This window comes from Drosophila arizonae, unplaced genomic scaffold, assembly GCF_054131065.1.
Source record: "Drosophila arizonae isolate 15081-1271.41 unplaced genomic scaffold, UAZ_ARI_1.0 ARI_Backbone_63, whole genome shotgun sequence".
In the NCBI taxonomy this organism is placed as follows: domain Eukaryota; kingdom Metazoa; phylum Arthropoda; class Insecta; order Diptera; family Drosophilidae; genus Drosophila; species Drosophila arizonae.
The window spans coordinates 27,847-38,349 of record NW_028315246.1 but is presented as its reverse complement, the minus strand read 5'-3'; the positions used below and the strand labels follow the sequence as shown (position 1 = coordinate 38,349).

General features: G+C 28.5%; 1 long non-coding RNA gene across 4 annotated transcripts; it reads right to left on the bottom strand.

The window, feature by feature from the left end:
* Positions 1 to 310: 310 nt before the first annotated feature.
* On the bottom strand, positions 311 to 1,192 carry LOC149267687 (uncharacterized). 4 transcript variants are annotated; one of them, XR_016271562.1, is made up of 7 exons: positions 1,066 to 1,192; positions 976 to 1,005; positions 889 to 919; positions 722 to 748; positions 609 to 638; positions 522 to 552; positions 311 to 460 (listed from the first exon to the last, which is right to left on the bottom strand). It is a non-coding gene; the product is annotated as an uncharacterized LOC149267687 (long non-coding RNA). The 4 variants fall into 4 exon arrangements; XR_016271564.1 differs by lacking the exon at positions 889 to 919; XR_016271563.1 differs by lacking the exons at positions 889 to 919; positions 1,066 to 1,192 and having other exon boundaries at positions 976 to 1,021.
* Between the last annotated feature and the right edge of the window lie 9,311 nt (positions 1,193 to 10,503).

The following is a 10,503-nucleotide window of genomic DNA, read 5'->3' as shown; positions in this document are numbered from 1 at the left end:
TGGTAGACGTGGCCCATCATTATCACTTCATCACGGCAATCCTGCCCAAAGCTATGCTGCTGCTCTTCGTGAAGGCCAACAGGCATCACGGACCAACATATTGCTGCCAGTAAGCAGGCCGCATCAGCTACACTCCAGACCTGCAAACAAGAAGTCGACGACCCAGCCGACCTTCAAAGAGCCATTGCCACCTGCTGCTAGGCCGCAACAACAACAGCATCAAAGAAGCCGCAGTCTAAGTATCAGACGCACGCCTTCATGGCCTGCTCTAACACATAGCTCAGCTACTAATTACAATAATAACACACAATTAGATCAAACATTAAACTTTAATACAAGCAATAATATGCAAACAGTATTAGAATCTAAACTAGATATACTAATAGAAATGGCCAGTACACTTGTACAAATGTTTGTGGCCGGTCGGCTGCCCATTCCTGAAGCGCAATAGCCCAAGCACCTGAAATAAACAAATCAATCAATAAAAGTTGCATATATCTGCAAATAACCCCAACACTCACCTAATAAAACTATAGTTGAATTCACACATACCTGAAAGTAAATAAATAACATAAATAACCAATAATATACCTAATAAATCAACTTACCTGATGTCCTGCCATAGCGATCCGCTATACCTGCAAAAAAAAAAAAAAAAAAAAAAAAAAAAAGCATATCAATTAATTACAATAACATCACAATTATTTCAATAATCACTTACCTGCCATACATCCATGGTGCCATTTCACTGCAAATAAAACAATAAATAGGTAACTTTATTACAATTTGCTGATCTTCTGATCAGAACCAAATAATCAAAACAAAGTAAACAGACATGTGATCAAAACAGAATTTGCATATATCTGCAAATATAACCCCAACACTCACCAAATAAAACAATAGTTGAATTCACACATACCTGAAAGTTAATAAATAACATAAATAACCAATAATATACCTAATAAATCAACTTACCTGATGTCCTGCCATAGCGATCCGCTATACCTGAAAAAAAAGGCATCAATTAATTACAATAACATCACAATTATTTCAATAATCACTTACCTGCCATACATCCATGGTGCCATTTCACTGCAAATAAAACAATAAATAGGTAACTTTATTACAATTTGCTGATCTTCTGATCAGAACCAAATAATCAAAACAAAGTAAACAGACATGTGATCAAAACAGAATTTGCATATATCTGCAAATATAACCCCAACACTCACCAAATAAAACAATAGTTGAATTCACATATACCTGAAAGTTAATAAATAACATAAATAACCAATAATATACCTAATAAATCAACTTACCTGATGTCCTGCCATAGCGATCCGCTATACCTGAAAAAAAGGCATCAATTAATTACAATAACATCACAATTATTTCAATAATCACTTACCTGCCATACATCCATGGTGCCATTTCACTGCAAATAAAACAATAAATATGTAACTTTATTACAATTTGCTGATCTTCTGGTCAGAATCAAATAATCAAAACAAAGTAAAAAACATGTGATCAAAACAGAATTTGCATAAATTCTGCTTATGTCTATCGTATAGATATCGATTACAATGATACAATGGAATTGAAACATTAACCAAATAAAATTTAAATATATTACATCAAAATAATGAATAGAATAAACAAGTTTAACTAATCTAAAATATAAATATTAGTATTAATAAATAATTCATACATTATACTTACCTCATCGTTGCGATCTACTGTGGCTGCTATTTGGTCTACTGGAGATGACATCTGACGGCTGCTGCCCACACCTGAAATGAATACAACTATATTAGTTAAATATTAAGTTAGCTCTAATTTTATTTTAAACTATATATAATAAGAAGATGACAAGACTTTGTCTTACTGCCTTCAGCCATTGAAATTAATTAATTTTTCTTTATTCATTTTAAATACTACAATTTTGTGAACATTTAACACTAAGCTGCACTGTAAATTTCTGTTGCACTGGTGCCAATTTAAACTAATATTAAGAAAGTTTTGTAATTATCGACCTATTGTAGTAAGGTGCTATATCTATTCATAGAAAATGCTAATGTACAGTATTGTTTGAATAAAGAATATCTCCATCGTTTCTTCCCCTCGTCATGGAGCTGCAAGTCAGCTGTTCATGAATGAGATGGGTAGAAATGGAGATCATTATTGTGTGTTCTCTTGTAGACATACCAACAGAAAAAAATTAATATGACTGAATAAACAAAAAGTAAAATAACAATAATAATAACATAAATAATAATTATAAATTCAATAAACTAAATGACCTAAGTAAAACTAATAAACAACGGATTTTGCTCAGCAGACACCGAGAACTGATTGAAAATTTGAAAGTAAAATAACAATAATAATAACATTAATAATAATTATAAATAACTAGAATATATATTAAAAACTAAATAACACAAAATTGACATTTTGAAATTAAATAATATATCTGAATGAATGAATGAAATTTAAAACAACTGAATGAAAATTAGAAAGTAAAATAACAATAATAATAATATTAATAATAATTATAAATAACTAATATATATATATATATATATATACATAACTAAATAACACATAATTGAAATAATCAAACAAAATAAACTAACTTAATATAACTAAACAAAAATTAGAAAGTAATATAGCAATAATAATAATTATTAATAACTAAAACGCTTTCCTGCATTAAAGCTGTGTTAGCAGTTTGACTGTCATCACTTCTGAATTTAAACGCCACTCCATACCCCCATATTGGCCACGCAAACAAACAAAACGCCTTCCCTGGCACGCTTAATCTGGAAAAAATAAACACACCAGTAATCTGTAAAAGAGCAAAACAAACAAACTACTTACCGACTCCACAACTTGCACAAACCTGAAATAAATAAAACAAAATTATATAACTAAGCAAAATAAACTAAATTAATATAATTGAATAAAAACAGAAAGTAAAAATACAATAATAATATTAATTATAATTATAATCTCAACAAACTAAAAGACCTAAGTAAAAACTAATAAACAATGGATTTTGGTCAGCATACACCGATAATTAAACTATAACAATTAATATTCAACACATTAGTAAACTGTAAACGAGCTAAATAAACAAACTACTTACCGACTCCACAATTCGCACTCTCCTGTAATAAATAACACAAAATTGATATAACTAAGCAAAATAAACTAATTTAATATAACAGAATAAAAACAGAAAGTAATATGACAATAATAATAATGTTAATAATAACTATAAATTCAACAAACTAAATGACCTAAGTAAAACTTATAAACTATGGAATATGGCCAGCAGATACCGAGAATTAAATAATAACAATTAACGTAAACTAAAGCAAATTGTTCGATAATTCTGCCCTTCACGATTGTAAATATAATAAAATCGAAAAAGGGTGAAAATAAACGATGAATGTCTCAAACATCGATTAAATGTGAAAAGGAAAAAGCTAAACAATAACAATCATCGCATAAATATATCGACTAATTGGCAGACCTACAAGCATATAAGCGCACAAAGTAAAATCAAAAGTGACGCCAATTCAACTTATTTTTCTCTACGTGCAATCAAATATAAATTCGCACCTATTAAAAAGAATACCTGCACTGACCTAAATAAAACGCAAGGCTACAAAGTAACTCAAAACCAAAATGCAACAATCTTTATTCAAATAAAATAGAAAAGTTTTATATAAACAACAAGCAATTAAATCTCAACATACGGCAGACCTGCAAACATATAATTGAACAAAGCAAAACCTAAAGTGACGCCATTTTAACCTACCTTACTCTTCGCTTAATTAAAATATAAATTTGCATTTGCAACTAAGTATAAATTTAACTGAAAGCCAAAATGCAATAAACTTTATCCAAACTAAAATAGAAAACTTTTAAATAAACAACAAGCAATTAAACCTCAATATACTGAAGACCTGCAAAATCATAATCGAACAAAGTAAAACCAAAAGTTACGCCATTTCAACCTACCCTGCTCTTCGTTTAACCAAAACATAAAATTCCAATTACAAATAATAATACCCTCACGGACATTAATAAAACACTAAGCTACAGAATTTAACTTAAAACCAAAATGCAATAAACTTTATTAAAATTAAAACAAACAATTTAAATGAAACAACAAGCAATTAAACCTCGATATATGACAACATGCTGAGCCCTGTTGGATGATCACGGATGGATGACCCTGGTGGATGACCCTGGTGGATGACCCTGGTGGATGATCCTGTTGACAGCTGCAGGCACCTGGAAAAGACGAACGCAAAATTATTAATATTTTAAAAATATAATATACTTATAAGATAACAAACTAAACATAAAATATTTGCTAATTTCTAATTTTTTATCTTACCTCAGCAATTAATATCAGTTTTTCTTCTTCTAGTTATATCATTATATTAATTCACTTCAGATATCGTACTACTCTGAAGAGCTAAGATACTTACTTGCTTTTCGCAATTGGAATCATAAAACATAATTACAACTATAAGTAAAACTAAATAATTTTTTCTACATATCTTAAAGTCTAGCTACGGCTATTTACTACCTTTACATTAGTAATTATTTTAAACATAAGACACTATTCAGCTCAGAAAATGCAAAGACTTTGCCCTGATTTTTCATGACAATTCAAGTTACTCATTTTGATCAATATTAGAAATTCTCAAGCTGTAAATATTTGCTAATAACAAATTTATTATCTTATCTAGTAACCTCTCACTAATTGATAACAGTGTATCTAAATAATATATTAATAATAGTAACTCTTATCATTTATACTACTCCTATGAAAACGCTAAGATACCCCCTTGTTTTTTTTGCAATTAAAATATAAAACTTGATTGTTAAATTACTGTTAAAGCTAAATAATTTTCTACATTACTGAAAAAATAAGCAAAGGCCATTTACTACTATATCCCTTAGCTTTAATATTAAGCATATGATACTATGCAACCCAGAAAATGCAATGACTTTGTCCTGCTTTTTCACGTTAATTCAAATCACTCACTTTCTTCAATATTTGCTAATATAAATCCTGTTATTGCCTTTTAATCCTACATTTACTAAAATTTTATTTTCGGCAAATTTCTTCCTTTATACTTAGTTTATAAGCTAGTATGTAAGGTGCTATGTTAAATTTCTAAAAAGAGCCATTGTAAGGCACTGAGAAATAAAGAGTCACCTCGCTTCTATCTCCTCCTCTTATAGCTGCAGAGCAGCTGTTAAGAACGAGAAGATACAGGCAAGGTGCAATTGTGTATGGCAATAGACTATACAAAGTTGAAATTAAAGGCCATTTCATGCTCTCATATTGGCCACCCAAACAAACAAAACGCCTCCACTGGCACGATAAATCTGTAAACAAAACACCACCAGTAATCTGTAGACGCGCAAACAAACAAACTACTCACCGACTCCTCAACCTGCACCAATCCTTGAATAAATAAAAACACAAATCTATATAGCTAAGCTAGGACATAAACTAACTTTAATATGACTGAATAAACAAAAGTAAAATAACATAATAATAACATAAAGTAATAATTAGAATCAACAAACTAAATGACCTAATTAAAACTAATAAACAACGGATTTTGCTTCAGGCAGACACCGAGAACTGATTGAAAATTTGAAAGTAAAATAACAATAATAATAACATTAATAATAATTATAAATAACTAGAATATATATTAACAACTAATAACACAAATAAATTGGACATTTTGATAATAAATATATCTGAATGAATGAATGAAATTTAAACAACTGAATGAAAATTAGCTAAAAGTAAAATAACAATAATAATAATATTAATAATAATTATAAATAACTAATATATATATATATATACATAACTAAATAACACATAATTGAAATAATCAAACAAAATAAACTAACTTAATATAACTAAACAAAAATTAGAAAGTAATATAGCAATAATAATAATTATTAATAACTAAAACGCTTTCCTGCATTAAAGCTGTGTTAGCAGTTTGACTGTCATCACTTCTGAATTTAAACGCCACTCCATACCCCCATATTGGCCACGCAAACAAACAAAACGCCTTCCCTGGCACGCTTAATCTGGAAAAAATAAACACACCAGTAATCTGTAAAAGAGCAAAACAAACAAACTACTTACCGACTCCACAACTTGCACAAACCTGAAATAAATAAAACAAAATTATATAACTAAGCAAAATAAACTAAATTAATATAATTGAATAAAAACAGAAAGTAAAATTACAATAATAATATTAATTATAATTATAATCTCAACAAACTAAAAGACCTAAGTAAAAACTAATAAACAATGGATTTTGGTCAGCATACACCGATAATTAAACTATAACAATTAATATTCAACACATTAGTAAACTGTAAACGAGCTAAATAAACAAACTACTTACCGACTCCACAATTCGCACTCTCCTGTAATAAATAACACAAAATTGATATAACTAAGCAAAATAAACTAATTTAATATAACAGAATAAAAACAGAAAGTAATATGACAATAATAATAATGTTAATAATAACTATAAATTCAACAAACTAAATGACCTAAGTAAAACTTATAAACTATGGAATATGGCCAGCAGATACCGAGAATTAAATAATAACAATTAACGTAAACTAAAGCAAATTGTTCGATAATTCTGCCCTTCACGATTGTAAATATAATAAAATCGAAAAAGGGTGAAAATAAACGATGAATGTCTCAAACATCGATTAAATGTGAAAAGGAAAAAGCTAAACAATAACAATCATCGCATAAATATATCGACTAATTGGCAGACCTACAAGCATATAAGCGCACAAAGTAAAATCAAAAGTGACGCCAATTCAACTTATTTTTCTCTACGTGCAATCAAATATAAATTCGCACCTATTAAAAAGAATACCTGCACTGACCTAAATAAAACGCAAAGCTACAAAGTAACTCAAAACCAAAATGCAACAATCTTTATTCAAATAAAATAGAAAAGTTTTATATAAACAACAAGCAATTAAATCTCAACATACGGCAGACCTGCAAACATATAATTGAACAAAGCAAAACCTAAAGTGACGCCATTTTAACCTACCTTACTCTTCGCTTAATTAAAATATAAATTTGCATTTGCAACTAAGTATAAATTTAACTGAAAGCCAAAATGCAATAAACTTTATCCAAACTAAAATAGAAAACTTTTAAATAAACAACAAGCAATTAAACCTCAATATACTGAAGACCTGCAAAATCATAATCGAACAAAGTAAAACCAAAAGTTACGCCATTTCAACCTACCCTGCTCTTCGTTTAACCAAAACATAAAATTCCAATTACAAATAATAATACCCTCACGGACATTAATAAAACACTAAGCTACAGAATTTAACTTAAAACCAAAATGCAATAAACTTTATTAAAATTAAAACAAACAATTTAAATGAAACAACAAGCAATTAAACCTCGATATATGACAACATGCTGAGCCCTGTTGGATGATCACTGATGGATGACCCTGGTGGATGACCCTGGTGGATGACCCTGGTGGATGATCCTGTTGACAGCTGCAGGCACCTGGAAAAGACGAACGCAAAATTATTAATATTTTAAAAATATAATATACTTATAAGATAACAAACTAAACATAAAATATTTGCTAATTACTAATTTTTTATCTTACCTCAGCAATTAATATCAGTTTTTCTTCTTCTAGTTATATCATTATATTAATTCACTTCAGATATCGTACTACTCTGAAGAGCTAAGATACTTACTTGCTTTTCGCAATTGGAATCATAAAACATGATTACAACTATAAGTAAAACTAAATAATTTTTTCTACATATCTTAAAGTCTAGCTACGGCTATTTACTACCTTTACATTAGTAATTATTTTAAACATAAGACACTATTCAGCTCAGAAAATGCAAAGACTTTGCCCTGATTTTTCATGACAATTCAAGTTACTCATTTTGATCAATATTAGAAATTCTCAAGCTGTAAATATTTGCTAATAACAAATTTATTATCTTATCTAGTAACCTCTCACTAATTGATAACAGTGTATCTAAATAATATATTAATAATAGTAACTCTTATCATTTATACTACTCCTATGAAAACGCTAAGATACCCCCTTGTTTTTTTGCAATTAAAATATAAAACTTGATTGTTAAATTACTGTTAAAGCTAAATAATTTTCTACATTACTGAAAAAATAAGCAAAGGCCATTTACTACTATATCCCTTAGCTTTAATATTAAGCATATGATACTATGCAACCCAGAAAATGCAATGACTTTGTCCTGCTTTTTCACGTTAATTCAAATCACTCACTTTCTTCAATATTTGCTAATATAAATCCTGTTATTGCCTTTTAATCCTACATTTACTAAAATATTATTTTCGGCAAATTTCTTCCTTTATACTTAGTTTATAAGCTAGTATGTAAGGTGCTATGTTAAATTTCTAAAAAGAGCCATTGTAAGGCACTGAGAAATAAAGAGTCACCTCGCTTCTATCCCCTCCTCTTATAGCTGCAGAGCAGCTGTTAAGAACGAGAAGATACAGGCAAGGTGCAATTGTGTATGGCAATAGACTATACAAAGTTGAAAAAAATGAAAAAAGCAGTTTGATTGTAGTCACTCCTAATTTAAAGGCCATTTCATGCTCTCATATTGGCCACCCAAACAAACAAAACGCCTTCACTGGCACGATAAATCTGTAAACAAAACACACCAGTAATCTGTAGACGAGCAAAACAAACAAACTACTCACCGACTCCTCAACCTGCACAATCCTGGAATAAATAAAACAAAATCTATATAGCTAAGCAAAATAAACTAACTTAATATGACTGAATAAACAAAAAGTAAAATAACAATAATAATAACATAAATAATAATTATAAATTCAATAAACTAAATGACCTAAGTAAAACTAATAAACAACGGATTTTGCTCAGCAGACACCGAGAACTGATTGAAAATTTGAAAGTAAAATAACAATAATAATAACATTAATAATAATTATAAATAACTAGAATATATATTAAAAACTAAATAACACAAAATTGACATTTTGAAATTAAATAATATATCTGAATGAATGAATGAAATTTAAAACAACTGAATGAAAATTAGAAAGTAAAATAACAATAATAATAATATTAATAATAATTATAAATAACTAATATATATATATATATATATATACATAACTAAATAACACATAATTGAAATAATCAAACAAAATAAACTAACTTAATATAACTAAACAAAAATTAGAAAGTAATATAGCAATAATAATAATTATTAATAACTAAAACGCTTTCCTGCATTAAAGCTGTGTTAGCAGTTTGACTGTCATCACTTCTGAATTTAAACGCCACTCCATACCCCCATATTGGCCACGCAAACAAACAAAACGCCTTCCCTGGCACGCTTAATCTGGAAAAAATAAACACACCAGTAATCTGTAAAAGAGCAAAACAAACAAACTACTTACCGACTCCACAACTTGCACAAACCTGAAATAAATAAAACAAAATTATATAACTAAGCAAAATAAACTAAATTAATATAATTGAATAAAAACAGAAAGTAAAATACAATAATAATATTAATTATAATTATAATCTCAACAAACTAAAAGACCTAAGTAAAAACTAATAAACAATGGATTTTGGTCAGCATACACCGATAATTAAACTATAACAATTAATATTCAACACATTAGTAAACTGTAAACGAGCTAAATAAACAAACTACTTACCGACTCCACAATTCGCACTCTCCTGTAATAAATAACACAAAATTGATATAACTAAGCAAAATAAACTAATTTAATATAACAGAATAAAAACAGAAAGTAATATGACAATAATAATAATGTTAATAATAACCTATAAATTCAACAAACTAAATGACCTAAGTAAAACTTATAAACTATGGAATATGGCCAGCAGATACCGAGAATTAAATAATAACAATTAACGTAAACTAAAGCAAATTGTTCGATAATTCTGCCCTTCACGATTGTAAATATAATAAAATCGAAAAAGGGTGAAAATAAACGATGAATGTCTCAAACATCGATTAAATGTGAAAAGGAAAAAGCTAAACAATAACAATCATCGCATAAATATATCGACTAATTGGCAGACCTACAAGCATATAAGCGCACAAAGTAAAATCAAAAGTGACGCCAATTCAACTTATTTTTCTCTACGTGCAATCAAATATAAATTCGCACCTATTAAAAAGAATACCTGCACTGACCTAAATAAAACGCAAGGCTACAAAGTAACTCAAAACCAAAATGCAACAATCTTTATTCAAATAAAATAGAAAAGTTTTATATAAACAACAAGCAATTAAATCTCAACATACGGCAGACCTGCAAACATATAATTGAACAAAGCAAAACCTAAAGTGACGCCATTTTAACCTACC